Source organism: Artemia franciscana, chromosome 3 (assembly GCF_032884065.1).
Source record: "Artemia franciscana chromosome 3, ASM3288406v1, whole genome shotgun sequence".
NCBI classification, from domain to species: domain Eukaryota; kingdom Metazoa; phylum Arthropoda; class Branchiopoda; order Anostraca; family Artemiidae; genus Artemia; species Artemia franciscana.
The window spans coordinates 36,274,317-36,295,195 of record NC_088865.1 but is presented as its reverse complement, the minus strand read 5'-3'; the positions used below and the strand labels follow the sequence as shown (position 1 = coordinate 36,295,195).

General features: G+C 36.6%; 1 long non-coding RNA gene across 2 annotated transcripts in view; it reads left to right on the top strand.

The window, feature by feature from the left end:
- The first annotated feature begins 4 nt into the window (after nt 1-4).
- The window catches only part of LOC136025236 (uncharacterized), a 74,270-nt gene continuing 53,395 nt past the window's right edge, over nt 5-20,879 (top strand). For both annotated transcript variants that reach the window (XR_010617041.1, XR_010617040.1), the window contains exons 1-2: nt 5-8,847; nt 15,863-16,049. This is a non-coding gene — a long non-coding RNA (uncharacterized LOC136025236). The remainder of the gene's footprint in view (nt 8,848-15,862; nt 16,050-20,879) is intronic.

Below are 20,879 nucleotides of genomic sequence, written 5' to 3'. Positions count from 1 at the left end.
GGCTATAATGATGGCAGTGCTCGAACATGGTTCTGAAGCATGGGCGCTCCAAAAAACGGAGGAAGATTTGCTAGATGTTTTCCAGATAAATTGCATATGGATTATTTTGACTTCAAGAATTTTAAGCCATCTACATGTATGTAATATTCACTTCTTCTTTTCCTTTTTCTTTTTTTTTGGTAATTCCAGCTTTGCATCACTAAAATTTTCAAAAAAGGGGAATTTCTGAAATTTAGTCATATGCACCTCTACCAGATAGGGTGGTTCAAATGCTCCATCTTATACCCAAGAAGATGCAATAGAGATTCAGTTTTCGAATCGAGGAATGTCTCACAAAGACCAATAAAATCGGGATGGACACTACGTACTATTTGTTTTAATTCATCAAATGAAGAACAAAGACCTTGAACATTTAGCTGAAGCATAGAAAAAACTACCATTTCGTTTGGAAACTTCATCTCTATCCGAAATATACTTACTAACAGCTGAAAAATGGGGATTTGATGTAAATTTATTATACTGACTCGTTGAATAATTTATTAAATTAATGACATCAATTGGATTATATTGAAGCTGAAGTAGTCGCTCACCCAAGGAGAGGATGTCACCGGAGCTAGATTCAGGCAAATTCAAATTACTATCAAACTAGGATTCATCACTTACCACCCACCCCCAGCTTGGAATAGTCCTAATTTTTAAACAAACAAAACAGAAAAGAAAAAACAACGATAGAACAAAAAAAAAAGTTTAAAACACCTTGTATGTTGAATGAATTTTTCTAGAAGAGGTCGCTTCGTTTAAACACTACCATTAATGTTCCAGGAAAAAATTCGGATCGTAGAATCAGTCATTTATTAATTACAGCCTGTGCGACTGGACGCTTAAGCGCGTATGAAGGATGGTCAGCTGAGCCACATGGGCTGCGTTTCATTGGTTTCTTGCACGGATTGTCTTTAGCTTTTGGATGATCACAAGAACATCTTGCGCATTTGGGAGAATTCTTTCACAATTTCACGACGTGACCGAATTGTTGGCAGTTATAACATTGCATAGGCAGAAACTTGAACTCGCTAATAGGTAGGCGCTCATATCCAACCAATAAACTTTTACGAGAGACTTGTTCGAGGTCGTTTTCTCGAACAATTATCGTTTTCTGCTGGGGATTTAGTGTACATTATTCTACAAATTGATATCAAGTTTCATGGTATTTTATACGAGACTTTAAACCGTTGTCACCTTCTTTAGGCTGAAAATTTACTCATGGGGGCTTATGTGTTTAATTCTATTCAATTGCTCTAGAGTTATTTCTTAGATAATCCGAAGTGATTGGTGAATCACTCATTGTCCTGTTTCCATATCTTCAAAGACATTACCGCCCTATGAGACTCTTCGGATTCCCTTCCGGCGTCATCTATCTATATTATATATTTTGCTATTTTAGAATTACGTCTCGAAACGAGCTAAAGACTGTCTATCTAGTTCTTTGTTTCTGCCAAGTCTACGCTTGATCTGTTAATTTGCAATGGCTAGCCATTGCTAGAAAGAAATAATTTATGGTACTAACCCTGGTTTTCAAATCCCTCGCCTATAACGGTAATAACCACATGTGTTACACGTGTTCAGTGGGCTTTTCCCTATGCAATTTGGATCAGTTTTCTCATCAGATGAGCGTTCTTATTACAATGATGACTGTGATAAAGTGGTTTACTAAGCTGAAATTCCCATCGAAATCTAAAATGGGAAGATTTTTATTCCACTTATGTAGTTTTCATGAAATTACAGTGAGAAGCTTGAAATTACCAACAAATTATGAAATGCTAGAATTCGATATGACAACGTTGGTTTTTGAAAGCCTCAAAAATTCATGTGGTCATATCTTCTAGCTTTCAGTGAGCTGTCGAGTCCCCAGGTGGCGATAGGGGAACATCCTACAGATATGTAGGGTACCTCCATAGGAGGCACGAACCAAGGGGGACCTTGTCCCCTGGGAGCACATAATAAGAACTGGGGCACCCCCACCCTGGGTCATAAATGCAGGTGAGGGAGGAAGAAGGCCTCTCAAATGTACACTCAACAGGGCACAGCGTCGTGTCCACACTTCCCATGAGTTACAAAGCTTCTCCCAGTGATAAGCTAAATTGTATGGTGACGCAGAACACCCGTGGGAGAATCCTCTATAGGAAGACAACTGCGGAAGGGCGCAAGACCCAGCTCTATCGACAACGGCCTCTGCAAAGGGCTGCCTTGACCCTTTCGGGGCCCCTGCAAGATTGGGGACCTTGTGGCCAACTCTATTCCCACTTGAGGAGCGGTGTCCCTCGAGGAAATTATAGCCTAGTAAACGACACAGCATTCCCAAGGGATTGCGACTAATGGATAATTCTTCTGGGCTTGGTCTGTTTTTGGGCTAAAAAGCCTCTTTCTCGCTAATTTATCTACTATGGGCTGCCTCCCCGTAGTAGCATGATATTTGTAGGTATGAATATATAATGACTCGAAGGTAATAGGCTTGGGATTGTCTGTGCAGGATTTAGGCTCTTGTTGACAGAAGAGCATCGCCAAGTGCTGAAAACCATGTTGTCACCAAGATGGGCCCAGGATTGCACAAAGCCCACATTCGTACTGGAGGTCCCAGGGACTTCTTGCTGTCCGGTTCTAAGCCGGCTGAAGCGCTTCGGTGTATACTTGAGAAGATATGTTGATCCCTGTGTTGCACTGGTATCCGGGATCGTTGCTTTTCCTGAGGCCAAAATAATTTCAACGATTTAAAGAACGTGAAAATTGGAACTTGGAATGTTACGAAGTTAAAAAATTTGACTATAGTATCGACATTTGACTGACGAACTCAGACGATTCGAGCTGGACTTATTAGGAGTTTCAGAAACTCATATCCCAGCGGTAGAAAGCATGAAATTAGGTGATATAGAATTTATTTACTCAGACAGGAAGGATGGGGTACATAGAGAGGGAATAGGGCTCATGATGAATAAGGAAGCTGCTAAGTCTTATTTAGGGTGGGAAGGTATTAATAGTGGAATCCTAATTGCTCGTTTTGTGACTAAAAAGTTCAGGGTATGTCAGTGTATGCCCCTGTTGAACCGACTGACGGAGATATTAGCGACTCAGATGAATTTTACTTACACCTACAGGAGCGAATTGACAGAGTCCTGGTTAGAAATATGGTGTTTTACTAGGAAATTTCAACGCCCACGTCGGTAGAAATAGTGATAGATGGTATCCTAGCCTTTGTAAATTTGGTGTAGGAGAAGAAAACAGTAATGGCTACAGACTTTTACAATTTTGTAGGTATAACAATGTAGTTATAACAAATACGGTGTTTAGTCATTAAATTGCCCATAAGTTGACATGGTACTCATGTGATAGTATGACAGCAAACCTTATAGATTATGTTATAGGAAACCGAAGTCTGGCAGGATCAATACAAGATATTAGGGTATATATGAGTGCTGTTATTGATGTTAAAAGTAAAGATCACCGTCTAGTAGTGTCCAAGGTTAATTTGAAGTTGAAATTTTGGAAGGGTAACTACCTCCTGGGAAGTTATGATGTTGGTAGAGTCCAGGATGAGAATTTTAGAGAAACTTTCCAGGAACAATTGAATACTAAACTTCGGAGTTTAAAATTTGGTAATGTGGAAGATACAATTTTGTATCTTCTTATAACTTTAATTATAGAAAATTTTAGAAAAACAATTATAGGTAATTTTTGAAAAACAATTTGTGAATTTGTTGATGGTGTCTTAGGTAAGAAAGTTAAGACTGCAGTTAAGAGTATTGGTGAAAAAGCTTTATGTTTAATAGAGATGAGAAAGGGTTTGTACAAGGATTATCTGAGCGATAGATCATATGAAAACAAAAGGAATGTAAAGAAAGTGGTAAAAGCATCAAAATATGAACTAAGGAGGTGTGAATTGAAGACCATGGATAAAATTGCCGAGGATCTGGAAGATGGAGCTAGACGGCGCAATAGTAAAATATTGTACTGGCGTGTTAATAAATTGAGAGGGAGTAATCAATCCGGATAATCAGTAGTCAAGTCACAATTAGTGATAAGGAAAGAGTTAAAGAGACATGGGCGGAACATTTTGAGAATGTGCTAAACCGTGATATAGTTACAGGAAAGATATAGAGGAAAATGAGAAAGTTTTTGATATCTTGGATGTGAAGCAAAATTTGTTATGTGAGGAAGAATTAGCGATAGTAATAAAAGGTTAAAAAATAATAAGGCTCGAGGTGCTAATAGTTTGGTAAATAAGTTCCTTAAATATGGTGGGTCCGAGGTCAGAAATAAGTTATTGAAGAAGAGAAGTACCTTACGATTTAGGAACCTTTATTAAACCACTGTATAAGAAATGTAATAAGAATGAGTGTCGTAATTATCGAGGCATTGGTCTGGTTTCTGCAAGTAGTAAATTACTTAGTTATATGATAATTTTTAGACTGAGAGATGCTGTAGACAAAGTTTTAAGAGAAGAACAGTGCGGTTTTAGGAGAGTTAGAGGATGTGTCGACCAAATTTTACTCGTAGGTTAATAATTGAGAAGTGCCTTAGTTGTCAAACACCTTTGGTCCTCAGTTTTATAGATTATGAGCAAGCGTTCGATTCTGTTGATAGAAGAGCTTTAGCAAAGGTATTATCCTTATATTGTATACCAGACAAATACATAAGTAGTGATTAGTATTATGCACGAGAATAATACTTCTGCGCTTAAGGTAAGAAATGAGGCTAGCAGCTGGTTTTGTATTAAATCAGGAGTTAAGCAGAATTGTGTTCTATCCCCCTTTTTATGGATCATTTTGATATGGATCATTTCTTTATCTTAAGGACCACAGAAAAGGCAATGGGAGACCACAGAATCAAATTGGGAAGAAAAACTCTCCTGGGCTTAGGTTATGATGATGATCTAAGCACCCTAGATGAATGTGTGAGCAAAATGAATGAATATTTAAAGGTTTTGCGGGTTCATTGTGCTAGAATAGGTTTGAAAAGTAATGTTAAGAAGACTAAGGCTAGGAATAAGCGAAGGTTAAAAGGTGATGTTGGGTAACGAAAAGATTGACCAGGTGGGCAGCTTCACTTACCTTGGTAGTATTATTAGCAAAGAAGGTGGGAGCAGTGAAGATGTAAGAAGTAGAATAGCCAATGCTCAGGGTGTTTTTTTACAATTTAAAAAAGTTCAGGAAAATAGGAGGATAAGTCTGCAAGCCAAGATTAGAATATTGAAAGGTACGGTGATGACAGTGGTCAAATATGGCTCTGAAGCATGGGCGCTCCGAAAAGCGGATGAAGATTTACTAGATGTTTTCCAGGGAAATTGCCTACGGATTGTTCTGGGTACTCGGCTGACTGATCGCATTTCAAACAGTAGGCTGTACTAAAAGTGTGGTTCAATCCCGCTTTCTTGGGCTATAATGAAAGAAAGGTTGAGATGGTTAGGGCACGTTCTGCGCATGCAGAATGACTGATTGCCGAATATTGTCCTTTTCGGCCAACCGTCTAGGGCTAAACGGAAAGCAGGTCGTCCTTGTCTGGGGTGGGAGGATGTCATAAAGAAAGATTTAAAGGAAATGGGAACTTCTTGGGAGGGTGTAAAGAGGGAGGCTCTGAGGAGAAGTGTGCTTAGCTGTGTTGGCCTCAGGGGGCTTGGTGAAGCAGTGAGTTGTTAGTAGTAGTAGTAGTATCAAGCTTGATATAAAGGAAAAGCAAGGGCAGGACATAATATGATCTCCACGGGGGAGAAGGCCTAGGATTGCTGACTTCTTATAACATGTTGAAGAAGAGTTTCTCGACCAAACTTGCTGGGAATTAAGAACTAGTGGTCCAGTTATATCTTTTGAGTATCAGCTCCTCATGCGTTGTTATTAAAAACACAGTTTGTTTCTAAATGTAAATTCTAAAGGGGAGAAAGAAGACTGAAAAATATTTCAGGGTTTTTGGACAGTTTATATGTAGAACCAGTTATTTTTTGTTTTTTGTTGTTTTTTTTTGCAAAAGGACATTGAAATACAAGACACTGCAAAATCAATATTGGTACGAATACGTGTGTATCGACCCAGATGACCTGAACAAGGTTATCAAAAGGCCACATCACCCCATGCCAACATTCGATGAAGGAATACTTAGACTTTGCTGGGGCAAAGTTCTTCACAAAACTAGACGCTCGTCACGGTTATTGGTCTCTGGTCCTAGACGAAGAATCTTCTCACCTGACGACCTTCAACACACCATACGACCGTTATAAGTTCAAAAGAATGCCGTTTGGACTGATTTCAGCTCAGGATGACTTCCAACGCCGCATGGAAGAAGCGTTCGAAGGCATCCAAGGCTTCTCTGTTATTGTCGACGACATTATCATCTCAGAAAAACCATTGAGGAACAGGATGCGAATGTTCGGAGCGCTCTCATAACAGCCCATGAAAAAGGAGTCAAACTAAACCTCCAAAAATGCGTATTCAAGTGCAATAGCATACCGTATTTTGGGTACATGATGTCAGAAAACGGAATCCACCCAGACCCACAAAAGGTCCGAGCGCTGCGTGATATGCAAACCCCTTATACAAAAGATGAACTCCAGACAATATTAGGAATGATGAATTACCTTGCAAGGTATATCCCCAATCTATTATCACTAAATCAGCCACTCCATGATCTAGATAAACAGCGACAATTTCAGTGGGAACAACAGCACGATACATAATTCACTAATATCAAAGAATCCATTTGCAGCTCATTAGCATTCTTTAATCCAACAGCAGGCAATGTAGAGCTACAAGTCGATACCTCAAAGTTTGGCCTCGGTGCCACCCTCAGCCAAAATGGAAGCCAATCTCCTTTGCATCACGTTCACTAAATTCCACCGAGCAGAACTACTCGCAAATAGAGAAGGAATTTTATGCTATCCTTTTCGGCTGTGTACATTTCCACCAGTATCTCTACAGTAAAAAATTCACGGTCGTCTCTGACCGCAAACCCCTACAAGTAGTCCTAAATCGCCCAATATCGAAATTGTCACCAAGACTGCAGAGGATGCTTCTAAGGATTCAACCATACAATCTCATAATAGCATTTCGCCCCGGCAAGGAAATTCCCATTGCCGATGCCCTGTCGCGGCTAAATCTCCCCGAAGAAGATAAAAAAATGGAAAAAGAAATAGAATCGTACGTTCACTCTATCATGTCTTTTCTACCACTCAGCAATGCCAGTCTCGAGAGACTGAAACAGGAGACAAAATCCGACCCCTTAAAAACCAAGCAACGAGCCCGCGTAATCGTTTTTTGGCCTGGAATGACAAAAGATATTGAAAAATACATCAAACACTGTCATGTATGCTCCATCATCCAAAATTCCAACCAAAAAGAACCCTTAATGCCACATGGCATACTTCATCTACCATAGTAGAAGGTCGGGTGTGATCTATTCTACAAGAAGGGAAAATACTACATCATTACTGTTGATTATTACAGTCACTTTTTTGAAGTCGATAAATTGAGGGGAAATGAACATCACATAATGTCCTGCCTTAAGAAGAATTTCGCACACTATGGGATCCATCGTACCCTCATAACCGGCCCACAGTTCACATCCACACTATTCCAGAGGTTCATTGATAATTGGGAAATTTCTCAAACCACATCGTCCCCGAACTTCCCTCAGTCAAATGGACTATCTGGAAAAACAGTGCAAAAAGCCAAAGATATGCTTATAAAAACAGATATTGCAGGACATGAGTTCAACTTAGTGTTGCTGGAGTACAGGAACAGCCCGATTGATGGTCTAGCATCCCCATCACAACTGTTGATGAGCAGAAACCTGAGGTCAGTCGTTCCCTGCACTAAACAGCTTCTCACACCAAAAACCATTTGCCAGAAACGATTTCGACAGAATCAGATAAAACAACAGTTACGCCAAAGCAAATATCACGACAGATAGTCAACGGAACTAAAACCTTTGCAAATCGGTCAACCGGTCCGAGCTCAAATTTGTGGGAAACTTTGGCAAGTCGGAATCGTTAAAAGAGTAGATGCAAACCCAAGATCGTACAGAATTGAAACAACTGAGGGAGGAACTTACCGACGCAACAGGCGACACATAAAAACGCTAAACCAGCATACTCAATCACCAGACCTCGCTGACCGTGAGGAGGACAGCCCCTAAGCCGAAACTTCACCAGCACCTATAAGTCCATCATCAATAGCTTCCTTCCCACCTGTAACACCGATAGAGACCCTTCCCCAACCCATAAATCTTGAGTGTAGCTCAGCGTTCAACACACTCCTTCCAGCACCATTCGCCCAACCCAAGAAAACCCCAAAACTCCCCATACATAAACCGTAGTGGCCGGCTTGTGAAGCCGGTACAGAGACTTGACATGTGAGAAATTCCCTAAACTATGTGTATTAAGTGACAAATAAGTTGTGAATAAGTAGTGCCATATGGAAGAATCTTTGTTTAGTTAGTTTAATGTAAATGGTCAAATTCTATGAAAGTTTTGTACTAGTTATCTAGTTTGGAAAAGATGAAGGATGTAACATTCTAACTCACTTTTCTATTCTAGGTGACCTGGGTTTCTAGTACTTAATTCTGGAAAATTTCGCTTAAGGAGGAGAACAGTAAATTCAGAAGGATGATCCAATTCCTCTCAATGGAGGATAAAAAATGGCCTAAAATATACAAAACCAACATGCAAAATATACAATGTAGTCACCGTAAAGATCTGTGCCGTGATTGTTTGGGAAAAATTGTGGAAAAACGCTACATCGAATTACCTGCATTGCAAATTACACTGCATTTCAGTAATCCTTTGTATTTGTGCAGTGAAATTTCTAGGTAAGGCAAAATATCAAAGAATTTTTCTGTTTCGTATTAGGAGCATTCAAAATTTGAGAAAGACCTGGGTTTTCTACCCAGAGTTGTCTTTGGACTTTTCTGTTGATATTTTAAGTTACCAGATTGTCAATGAAAATTTTAATTCCCATGATAGTGACTGTTCCTTATAAGCCGGAATTCAATAGCACATTTAAATTCAATCAAAATTATGTTTCAGCAAGAAAAAACGGAAAATGTAAAGAACAATTTTCCTGAATGGAGATAAAACCAGGTTTGAAAAATGAATAACGAAAATGTTAGAAAACATTTTGAAGCAATATAGGCTCTAGTTTAACCCTGCTATCATATCCTTGATCAGAGCGCTAATTTTCTATTATTTTTGTTGACAGTCGTTGTGTCAAAAAATCGACCAATCACGTTAAGAAGGATCTTGCTAAGGGGAGAAGGTCAAAAATATAAAAAGTATTTTTTCAGGCCAGTGTAAGTAGGAAGTTTATTTAAACTCCCAACTACTTTTTTCAGGGGGGAGCAATTCTGGGAAGTAATCCCCCCACCTATATGTATACATGATAAAAAAGGTCTTGGATTACAAAAAATTGACAATGAGATCCATGACTTTACTTTTTGTTTCATTATGTGAAATATTTTACGTTTATGACAGCAAAAAAAGCTCAACTAGAATGGATTTCAGTGACACCCATGGAGATGGGTAGATCACTTTTATATCGTAAATCCTATCTCAAATAGGAATCTTTCCGAAATTATGTATTGACCAGGTGCGTCGACTCATGAAAATTTATTGGGGAGGGGCAAATTTATTATCTTATCAATAGAAATATCAAAAAATATATTTTCAATCAAAGTACTCCCTCTCTCCAAAAAAGGGCATTTTTCAAAATCTTGGCTAGAGCGAAAAAATATAGGGAGCACATACCCTGACCCCTCCTCCAATTGATGCAATTTTTAGTAAGCTATTTCACTATTGAAATTTTTTATTTATTCATGTCTATATACAAACGTGAAATAATATAAAAGATACAACCGAACCATTTGTCGATTGGCCGCATCTATAGATATGAGTAATGGGTTATTCTGGAAGTTAAAATTGAACCCCTTTGTCACCCTTAACCTAAAGTGTAATATATATTCTTGTGTTCTAATCTTTTCTTCGTTTGTCCAAAGCATATATAGGGATTGTTATATATATTAGTTATATATACTATACATACACCCCCACAAGCAGTTTTACCGGCCTTTCGTTTTTTTTCTTTTTCTTTATTTTTTAAGTCGAGTATATGAAATACGGAAAGAAACTGTAGATGTGTAAAAGATGTAAATGAAGCAATTGGAACCAAGATAATATCAAACGATGATCGTAATCAATCTGTTTTTTTTTTTTTTTTTTTTTTTTTTTTTTTTTTTTTTTTTTTTTTTTTAGACTTGAAATGCAGTAAATTTAATATAGTAGTTGGACGTAATTCTTGTTGACCATCAAGGACATATCCTGGGGGGTGGATTTGAACCTTTCACCCATCCAAATTTTTATTAGACTCGAATGTAACAAATTTATATTTAAACAATATTTTGGTGCCTTTTTTAAAGTTTTGTGTGTAGCCCCTCCCTCGCCCGCCCCTAAAAAAATTCTCCTTGTACAAGAATCCTGGATATGCCACTGCTGACCACTAATAAATAATTATATAATTAAGTAATTGGGACAAGACAATAGATTAAGCTACTGGTTAAACCTGCTAAGCAAGCTGTTAAGCACCCATCCCAAAACGCTGTCAGGGCTTGACAGCCTTCGGTTTCTACCACCCAAATTGTAAACAACAAAAAGTCTTTCTATCAATTAGTCCAGTAATGGGTAGTAATATCTATGCAAGATATAAGAGCAGTATGGCGATATCTACATAACCATCGGACACAAGGAACGGAGATTCCAGTTTAATACATAAGTGTGTTCTCAAATACCAGTGATGACCGTATATGGTGTCTTGCAAATATAGATACCAAAATACTGAACCACGAAAGCTTGTAATATTGGTGAAAAAAAGTATATTTTTAACATATTTACGCGGAATTTCTGTTCTATAAGGATCACGCAAATTTGTAATTAGTATTTGGAAGTTCTGCGCTAAAAATTAGAATAAAAAAACAAAACAAAAACATTGTTTGATCAAAAAAGGTGTTTCTTTATGGGTTATTACACACAGGAGAGGGGCGAAGGAGGACCCCTGAAGATTGGGTCGAAAGAGCACTTAAATTTGATCAAAGAAACCTATTGATTGTATTTCTTACCTTAACTATCAATTGGTGAAGGCTGCGAAATTGCTATATTTTCTTTCCTATTTTTCCCTGTTCATAACACATTATTTGATATTATTTCTCTTGTAATCTTATCATTTTCTTTGTAATTTTCTAATTGGAGTTGCTCAGAACTTGTTTTGTGTAAGAGATGTGCTTTGGTTTTGTGCGGCCGAAATAGCAGAGGGAGTGCATGGGTGTAATTCCTCTGAAATTGGAAGGCGCAACGAAATTGAAATTCCCACAGATGCTGAGTTCCTAGTACATACACTTCATAGTACAAATTCCATATTATCTATAAACATTTTAAGTCACAAATTAATAAAATTGATTTTCGTAATGTGCTTTACAAATAAACTTTATAACTGTAGCACAACTCAAGAGTGTATCTAGAAATTTATTTTAGTGTATTTCACATTCTAGAGGGTATCAAGTTTTTAAAACCCTTAAAACAAACGAATTATGTAAAATTATCGAAAAAAGCTTAAAATATGGATTTTTTGGGGAGGAGATCCTTTCTGTAAACTGTGCATGTCTAGTTTCTCTCATAGTTGCCAAAAAAGTAAAGGTATTCATACTGAGTAGGGACAAGAGGGATAGCTGTCAAACATAGCAGATAAAACCTAAAGTATAGAAAAATTGTGATGTCTAGTGGGTTTTTAAAATCCCTTCTGGTAACATTCCTGAACACATGTTCAATATAATTGAGCCTGAAGATTTAAAACAGATAATGTCTGAAAGGGAGAATTTTATGCCTCTTGGGGAAATGTTTAGGGAGGGATAGATTGAGGGATGGTCCTTACAGTTGCCCTATGTGGGGAGAGATGGATGGGTATTTGTATGATTCTTAGGGGAATGTAAGAAATTGAGTGATTCGCCGTTGAAAATTTTTGGTAGGGATGCAGGAGGGAGAGGTTTGATTTTGGAAATTCCGAAGAGTAAGTGTTATTTAGATATGAATATAAAAGATTCTTTCCACAAGATAAGTTTTTCAAAGAAAAATAAAGAGCTCCGTTTTGCCAAGAACGAGCAAAAATAAAATTAAATGATCTTCCAAGTGTGAAATTACCACAAATCCCTATCATTTAATAAATGAAACTCAAAATGAGCAGAAATTACAATAGATAGCCGAGTCAAACCCAAAACGAGCAAAAATTAACATGAGTAGGCCTGACAACCCTTATGTCTTCTCAAGACCAGAGCACAATTCGCGCTCTACTGAAAAAAAACAAAACAAAAACAAACAAATGACCTTGCATTCTCAGTTAAATTGACATATACCGACATTTCTTCGTTAATTTTTTTGATGATTTTTCCTTTGTAAAAGTAAGAAAGGTGAAAACATTCCAAGCGTATTTCAAGCGTTTCAGTAAAGCGCAAATTGTGTTCTGGTCCTGAGAAGGCATAGGGGTTATAGCCCTACTCATGTTAATTTTGCTCGTTTTGATTTTGACTAGCCTATCTATTGTAATTTCCTGTTCGTTTTGAGTTTCATTTATTTATTTACAGTGATTTGTGGTAGTTTTACACTTGGGAGGTTATTTGACCTTATTTTTGCTCATTCTTGGCTTAATGGAGCTCTTTTCTTTGAAAAACTTGTTTCGTGAAAAAATTCTCTAATTAATTTCTGTTCATTTTTTATTGACATTGTCTTTTTCATGGAAAAAAATAATTGTGTTTCTTTTCAGTTTTCTTCTATAAGAATCCATAGTATGGGTTGCTATTTGTATGTTGGAGAACCTTTTTCAACAATTTTTAATCCTGGCACAAACAGTACTTTTTAATTTAATTCTATAGCTTTTGAAGTTGACCTAAAAAAATAAACTTGATATTATTCCTAAAAGATTCTATATATGCTCTTTAACAACCTGGATACACTTACACTTTTTTGATTTATTTAAATTGTAAGAGCAGAAGTAGTAATAGTAATATCCCCAAAAGTTTCAACTTAATACCTCCAGTCGTTCTCGGTATATTGCTGAGGTGTCTTATTAGCAACCATTTAACACAATGCCTTTTGGTTCATTTTTAAAGCAACATTTAGTTTTAAAGCATAATGGGCCAATTGCATAATTGTGAGGGGTTGACATGCCTAATATCTCTAAAGACGTATTTGCTGGACCGTTCTACTATGCTGAACAAAATGGCTGTCTCAAAATTTTGATTGGATGCGTTTGGAAAATTAATGGGCTTGAGAGAAGGGCTGCTTTCCCTCCAATCTCTTGTTACTCTTAAAAAGGGCACCAGACACTCCCGCTGCAATTTGATTGCAAGGGGAAGGACGTATTTAATATATCTAGTAAAAACATTAAAAACAAGTAAAAGCAAAGTGAAAATATTTTTAGTATGTTTTGTTTTCAGTAAAGTGCAAATTATTTTCTGGTCTTGAGAAGGCATGGGGGATGTCAGCCCTACACATATTAATTTTTGCTCGTTTTGAGTTTGACTCGGTTATTTATTGTATGTTATTATTGTTATTGTAAAATGTTTTAACTTTTTAAATGTAATAAATTAAAAATTATTAGAACTTTAAGGAATATATATCAGTATGTGTATTCGAAACTGACAATCCACAGCCATTTTTTCAGCAAAGTGCAGATTATGTTCCGGTCTTGAAAAGGTATGGGTTTTGTCAAAGACATAATTTCCAGACAATTCAACTACACTGAATAAAATGGCTACATCAAAATTATGATTAGATGTGTTTCGATAATTAATAGGCGTCGGGGGAGGGGGGGGGGCTTTTGCCCTCAATCACTTTTGACTAATAAAAAAGGCACTAGCCCTTTCAATTTTCAATCAAATGAGCCTTTTTCAAAGTTTCTACGACAAAAAATGGCCGTCTCGAAATTTCTATCAGATGCATTACAGAAAAAAATACGAGGTTTAGGGGGACAGGGGTTATCCACCATCAGATCACTCTTAATCTTAAAAAGCGTACTAGAGCTTCTGATTACCAATCCAACGACCCCCTCCAAAGTTTATATGATCACCCTTTTTATATATATATATACTATATATATATATATATATATATATATATATATATATATATATATATATATATATATATATATATATATATATACTTTATACGCCCCCAGTGCATAACTTACCTTGCCCTGAGGGCTGTGGGGGGTGTTTTTCTCAAAGACATAATTTTCGGTTCTTTTGATTACGCTGAATAAAATGGCTATCTCAAAATTTTTATTGGATGTATTTGGGGAAATAGTGGCCGTGGGAGGGGGGTTATTTACCCTCCAATTACTTTTGACTATTATAAAGAGCACTGGCTCTTTCAATTTCCAATCGAATTAGCTGTTTTTGAAGTTTCTTCGACAACAAATGGTCATCCCAAAATTTCTATTAGATGCATTTCCGGAAAATAAGAGATGTGTGCTGGGTTAGGGGGGACATCCACCCTCTCATCGCTCTGAATCTCAAAAAGGGCACTAAAACTTCTGATTAGCAATTCAATGAACCCCTCCAAAGTTTGTACGATCACCCTTTCCATATAAACCCTAACTGTCCCCAGGGCATAACTTACATCCCTTGCTCTGAGGGCTGTAGGAGGTTGTCATCCTCAGAGACATAATTTTCGGATCTTTCAACTACGTTAAGCAAAATGGATATCTCAAAATTTTGATTGAATGAGTTTGGGGAATTGGTGGGCGTGGGAGGGGGGTTAGTTGCCCTTCAATCACTTTTGAACATTACTAAGGGCACTATTCATTTCAATTTCCAATCGAAGAAGCCGTTTCCGAAGTTTCTACGGCAACTCCTTCGATACGAAGAGCCCTGGTCTGAAAAAAATAAACAATACATTGTGCCCAAATCGCTCTTTACTTAGGCAGCGCTATTGCGCTGCCTATGATGAAAAATAATTAAAGGTTCATCCGGGTAGATATAAAGCATCGTGTATATTTTTTAAAATAAATAGTTCTTGTATTCTGCCAGTTTGTGTTTTGATGTTGTATTCGTTTGCTTGTTTGTTGTCTTTCATCATGGCTCAATAGGCTTTCGTGTGAATAAATCTATCTATCTGTAATTAATGGCAGGACGGATTGATGAAATAATAATAATAATAAAAAACACGTAGAAAATTGCGTAGGTGCACCTTTGTGGGGCCAATTCATCTTAAGGAGACTGAGTCCATCCTAGATAAGTACGGTAAAAAATTACCTTTAGAAGAAAAAAATGAACGAATGTTTTCTATCATCATGTTTGGATCTACTACGAATACTTCTCAAAACATACCGGAGCAACAAGTCACTTGGGGCGAACAAAACTGCGCAAGCTCCTCCTTCCTCGTAATCTGCTAAGAGCTTCACTCTTTACTCCCTCGTATTAAGTTCCTATCCTGTAAATATTTTCTTATGCCTCTTCCACCCGGTTTAAGTTCCCCTGTTTTTGGTTTGGCCCATTATAGATTAACATAAATCTTGATTTCTGGCAATCTATTATCCGTAAAACTTGTACCATCTCAATCTTTCTTTCATTGTAGCCCTAGAAGGTAGAACTGAACCATATCTTATCGTACAGCTTATACCATGAACGAGTACCTATCACCTAACAGCAGGGTCGTATCCAATATTTTTGGGTTACAAAAGGATTTTTCTTGAGGGGGGGAGGTACAAAAAATAAAAAACTCATCAAACATTTGTTTGTATTCATTTTTACTTCGTTTTTACGAGTCGGACAAACATTTCAGGAGGTTTCATCCCCCTTACCACCCCCCACTGGATACGGTCTTGCCTGACAATTCCTCGGGACAGCATGCACCATATGTTCCTCAACGTTTCAAACCAGCCACATTTCAGAGCCATATTTAACCACTGTCATTACCATGGCGTCTGGTATCATAAGAATCCAGTATTCTTGCTAGTAATGCTACCTCGGTAAGTGAAATCATCCATGTGATCTATCTTCTCGTCGCTTAACATAAAATTTTGTGCCTCTTTTATTTCTAATTTAAGCTACTTGTCTTTTTAGCATTAATTTTCAAACCCATTCTAGCATCCTGAATTCTCAAAACCTCTAAATATTCAAAATTTTGCTGCTATTTTTATCTACGGCACTTATCTAAGTCTAACAGAATTTTGCCTTCCTATTCGGTACCATTTTCCCCCAAAGCCTTTGGTGTGTTCTTTAAAACTAAGCGCATAAAGATAATCCACACACACGGGATAAGACGAAAGACCACATATGATCTGATTTCGCTCTGAACCAACTACCATCATCGCTATCTGCCTTAACTACAGCGAGAGGCTTCTCTTACAGCCATTATCCCGTTGATGTACTTATCCGGCATAATATACGAGGGTAAGACCCTCACAAAATCTTTTCTATTAGTTGAATTTGTTAGTTGAATTTGTTATTAATCTAAATGTGAAGATGTGGTCAATGTTACCCCCACCCCTCTTCCTAAAGCCAAACTGTTCCTTTCTTTAGACTTTCAGACTTTATATATATGCTTCTCAATCGAATTCAAATAAAGAGCCCCCTGTCCGTCCATAAAAATAAAATTTTGGCACCCATGTTAAATTGCTATGTTTCTTATAACGTTTTATTTACCTCTTTTCAAAGAAAAAAGCATAAACTAATGTGGAATTATTAATGCTGAAACTATTCAAGTCTTTTAGAAGCAATTATGTTAGCCGTTATTAATTACAAAATATGCAAATATTTTCACTCATTACTATTTTATTTCCTTTAAATAAGTACCAAACTAAAAGATTGTGAATACAGCAATATTTCTTAATGTAATTCTTTCGCTACTTTAGTAAAATTTATTTTCTTTTCCTAATTAGGATTTTAAACACTTTTTAATGAGTATTTTTTTGAAATTCCTAGACAGCTATACACAATAGTAACTAAAACCTAACGACCCATTTTGCTATATGAATATGGCATACGAGATATTCTACTTTCTTGATTGTTTTGAAACCGAACATTTGTCACGTAGAATTAAAATAGACAATGTTGAGGTGTTTCAGTGAGGCAAATCCCAATAACCAACATGCTATCTTTTCCCCAACACCTATTAACGTACTATCTACCACCTCCCAAGTTTATCTTAAGGCCTACTCACAATAATATTTTATTAATACCATGATTTATGTAGCGCCAATTTCTGGTATCAGTTGAAACCAAACACATCCACAATAGAAGTTAACACGGGGTTTCCACCCTAGTGATTTATCACTATTTCTAGTGATTTTTATAGTGTCTAAAAATCACTAAATCAGCGCATAAATCACTAGATTATTGAAGAAAATCACTACATCAACGAAAAAATCACCAAAATCTTGTGATTTTTTTTTCAACGGGCGGCAACGTGGGATTAGTTAGCTTCGGAACTGGATCGAGACAAAATTGAAGTTCAACCAACTCGAACTGTCAAGACCGAGCCAATCAGAATTTTAAGATTGGCTAGTACTCGAGCCTTATTCAGATAGAGAAAACCTGCAAACGAAAAGTAACTAGACCTAACGTTGCCCGGGCAACGTGAAGTGTTGCGGCAACCTTTGTCCGGCTTCGCCGACTAAAGTGTTGCGAGAACAAAACTTTGTTTTTGTTTCTTCGCTATCGATCAGTAATCACATGATCAAAGGCTATTCCTCAGCGTTGAAAAAACACCAACAAAATAATATCGAAAGAAGGGACTAAATTGACTTTGCAGCGAGTGTAACTTTATCCTTTTCAATCATAGACATCGTGACGGATGAAAACTCGGAACAATATCTTATATAATCTAGTTGGTATTATAAAGCTATCCCTAACTTTTTGTGCTTGTTTCTTCACTATTGGTTAAATGGTGAAGTTGTAAGCCTATCGAACGGTAAACGGTAAAATGGTATGTTCAAACAAGAACGCAATCAGTTATCACATGACCAAAGGCTATTCCTCAGCGGTAAAAAAAAGACAACAACTACAAAATAATATCGAAAGAAGGGACTAAATTGACTTTGCAGCCAGTTGAACTTTATCCTTTTTCAATGGTAGACATCGTGACGGATGAAAACTTGGAACAATATCTTATATAATCTAGTTGGTATTATAAAGCTATCCGTAACTTTCCAGGATTAAAATACCATAGGTGACACTAATTATTACGAAACTACCTCATTGTTTTACGTTATCGTTTGTACCCGTTGCGTAAACACTTAATTCTGTCAGATTTAAAGAGATCGAATACAGTGTGCACCAATTTGCACAAATTTCTAGCCCAAAGTGAACAAATTCTTACTTACAAGTCCCTTTCCCGTGATAGACATCAAGTTCACCGGAAACAAATAAATGGGTACAGCAACTAGCAAAAGTTGCAAACCCCTCATCGCTGAAGATGATTGTAGCCCTAACAGCCGATTATTACTTAAAAGTCCCCTACATGTATTACCACTGAAACCAATTACCATGGAATTGCCATGTCGTAATTCTACATGTAGTAATTTCTCAGTAAAACAATTCTTTACCTTATAATTGCTTAAGGTCACCAATTCTCGAAAACAGGAGGATGGATATTTACCACTCCCTCCCCCTCCCCCCAAAAAATTCTTATGCCCATTCCCCCTTTAAATTTGAAAAATATTGTCTGTGATATTTTCACTGAAAAATGGCATTTTTGGTAATTTCCTTCAAAAAGTAAAAAATTAACAAAATTATCCCCCTAGATTTTGAAAAATACATTGTTGCCCCTCCCCTATATTTCTTGGATTGGTGTAACTGAGTATAAACCCTATTGTGAGGATCAAAGAAAGAATATTTCCCTCCTTCCTTCAAGCACAAAATTTTAAGTCCTGATACCCTTACCCACAAAAAAAGTCCTCAAAAAAGTTTTTCAAAGAAAAAGAAAGAGCCATATTAAAACTGAGGACAAGTAGAAATAAAATTATATGTTAAGTCGAACTTAAAATGAACAAAAGTAAATATCAATGAACAAATAAAACCGAAAATTAAAATGTATGAACATATCAAACATAAAGATAACAGATATAACTATAGTTGAATAAATGAGTTCTAAAACAAACAGACATTAAAATAACTAAAAAAGCCAAACTCAAAACGAACAGAGTTTATCACAAATAGAAGTAGGGCTTTTGCCCACTAAACCTCCTAAAGGGGAGAGTGAACTTTTCTTAAGTTTCAATTCAATAAACAAGATATATATGTGCCGTTTGATCATAGTGACTATTTTGATACCTCTCCTGACACCCAAACGATTTATACCCCCTAGAAAATATAATTTTTACGATTATCTTGTATCTGATATACTTGACTTGAAGAAATAAACTAGAATAAACCCTGTACAATTCTTAGTTTAATAAAACTCCTCTGCAAAATTCTGACTTTCATTTTTTAGTCTAACTTTCGATATATACTAGTTTCACTATTTTGAGTCCAATGTTGCATCTTTAATTTTTACTTTAGCTAATCCAAGTGGTTTCTTCGATACTAAACATAGTCATACACAAGGGGAAGGGCAAAAACCGCAAAAATCTTGACAACCTAAGTCTGGCAGAACCTATATGTATACATATTGTATCACGTATGCTATAATCTCAAGGGAGAGGTTGATCAGCCTGTCTCCCTCCATGAAATTTCATATTTTGCAGTTTTTATAATGTCCTATTATTTTCATGTGTTTAGACAGTTTTGTTGTTTTTTGAAAACTTACACCCCTCTCCCCGAACAATACCTGCTATAATATATTGTATGGTATTCGGAGTTGCAGGAGGCAAGTTCATCTGAATCCACTTGCTAAAACCTAAGCTGTAGTTAGAAGTAGTGATGGGTCAATCTATTTAAGCGCGCTCATAGCCACTACTCTTTTCTTCCTTAATGTTTTAAGATAATGAAGAAGGTTTATAGGCAATTCTCTCTGGGCAAGATACAGGTGCATGTTACGTAATACGGAATGTTGCCTTCGAGATGCAGGTTTTAACTACCTAATAGAGAATGTTTCTACAAGATGCAATTGTTAATTGCCTAATAGGGAGAGTTTATTTCGGTTGTTATGAAATAGGATTTGGTTGTTACATCATAGTTTTTTTTTATTGTTACGTAATAGGACATGTTAGAGTCCACTAGTTAAGCGGGGGAGTTCTATTAAGACATTTTTCTTCAAGTCATTTTTTCAAGATATTTCAAGACATTTTTCTACAGGACATTTTCAAGAAGTTTCAAGATATTTTAAGAAGTTTCTTATTCAAAATGTTTTCCCTCGTGATTTCTTTAGTTCTTACGTAATAGGGGAATATTTACATATGTTAAAAATGAAGCATTCATAAATGACTTTTTCTTCAGGGGTCCGTGGGGAGTCCCCCTTGTAACTGAGGAGGACACAAACGTGGAATGTTACATAAAATTTTAAAATATTTTTTCTTTCAAGATGTTATTTTGAATTTTTATTTTCCTCCATGATGTTCTTTTGTCTGGGAACATTTATTATCTAAAGATTTTTTGGCCGCTCGAGATTCAAATATAAGACCAGAGATTTCCCCAATGACCAGACATGAGCCTTAACAACTGGACCAGAAAACTATTTATAGTATTTTGATTCGGCTAATACTTTCTACATGATAATCAATTGCACACAAGGAGAATCCCTTTTTCCCGCATGCTGGAATGATTAAATAATTCGTATTTTTCCAACCCTTTCCAAACGAGAGCAAAAGTATCCCAATGCTATTGATTTTTGGTTTATTAGATACACCTACCCATTAAAG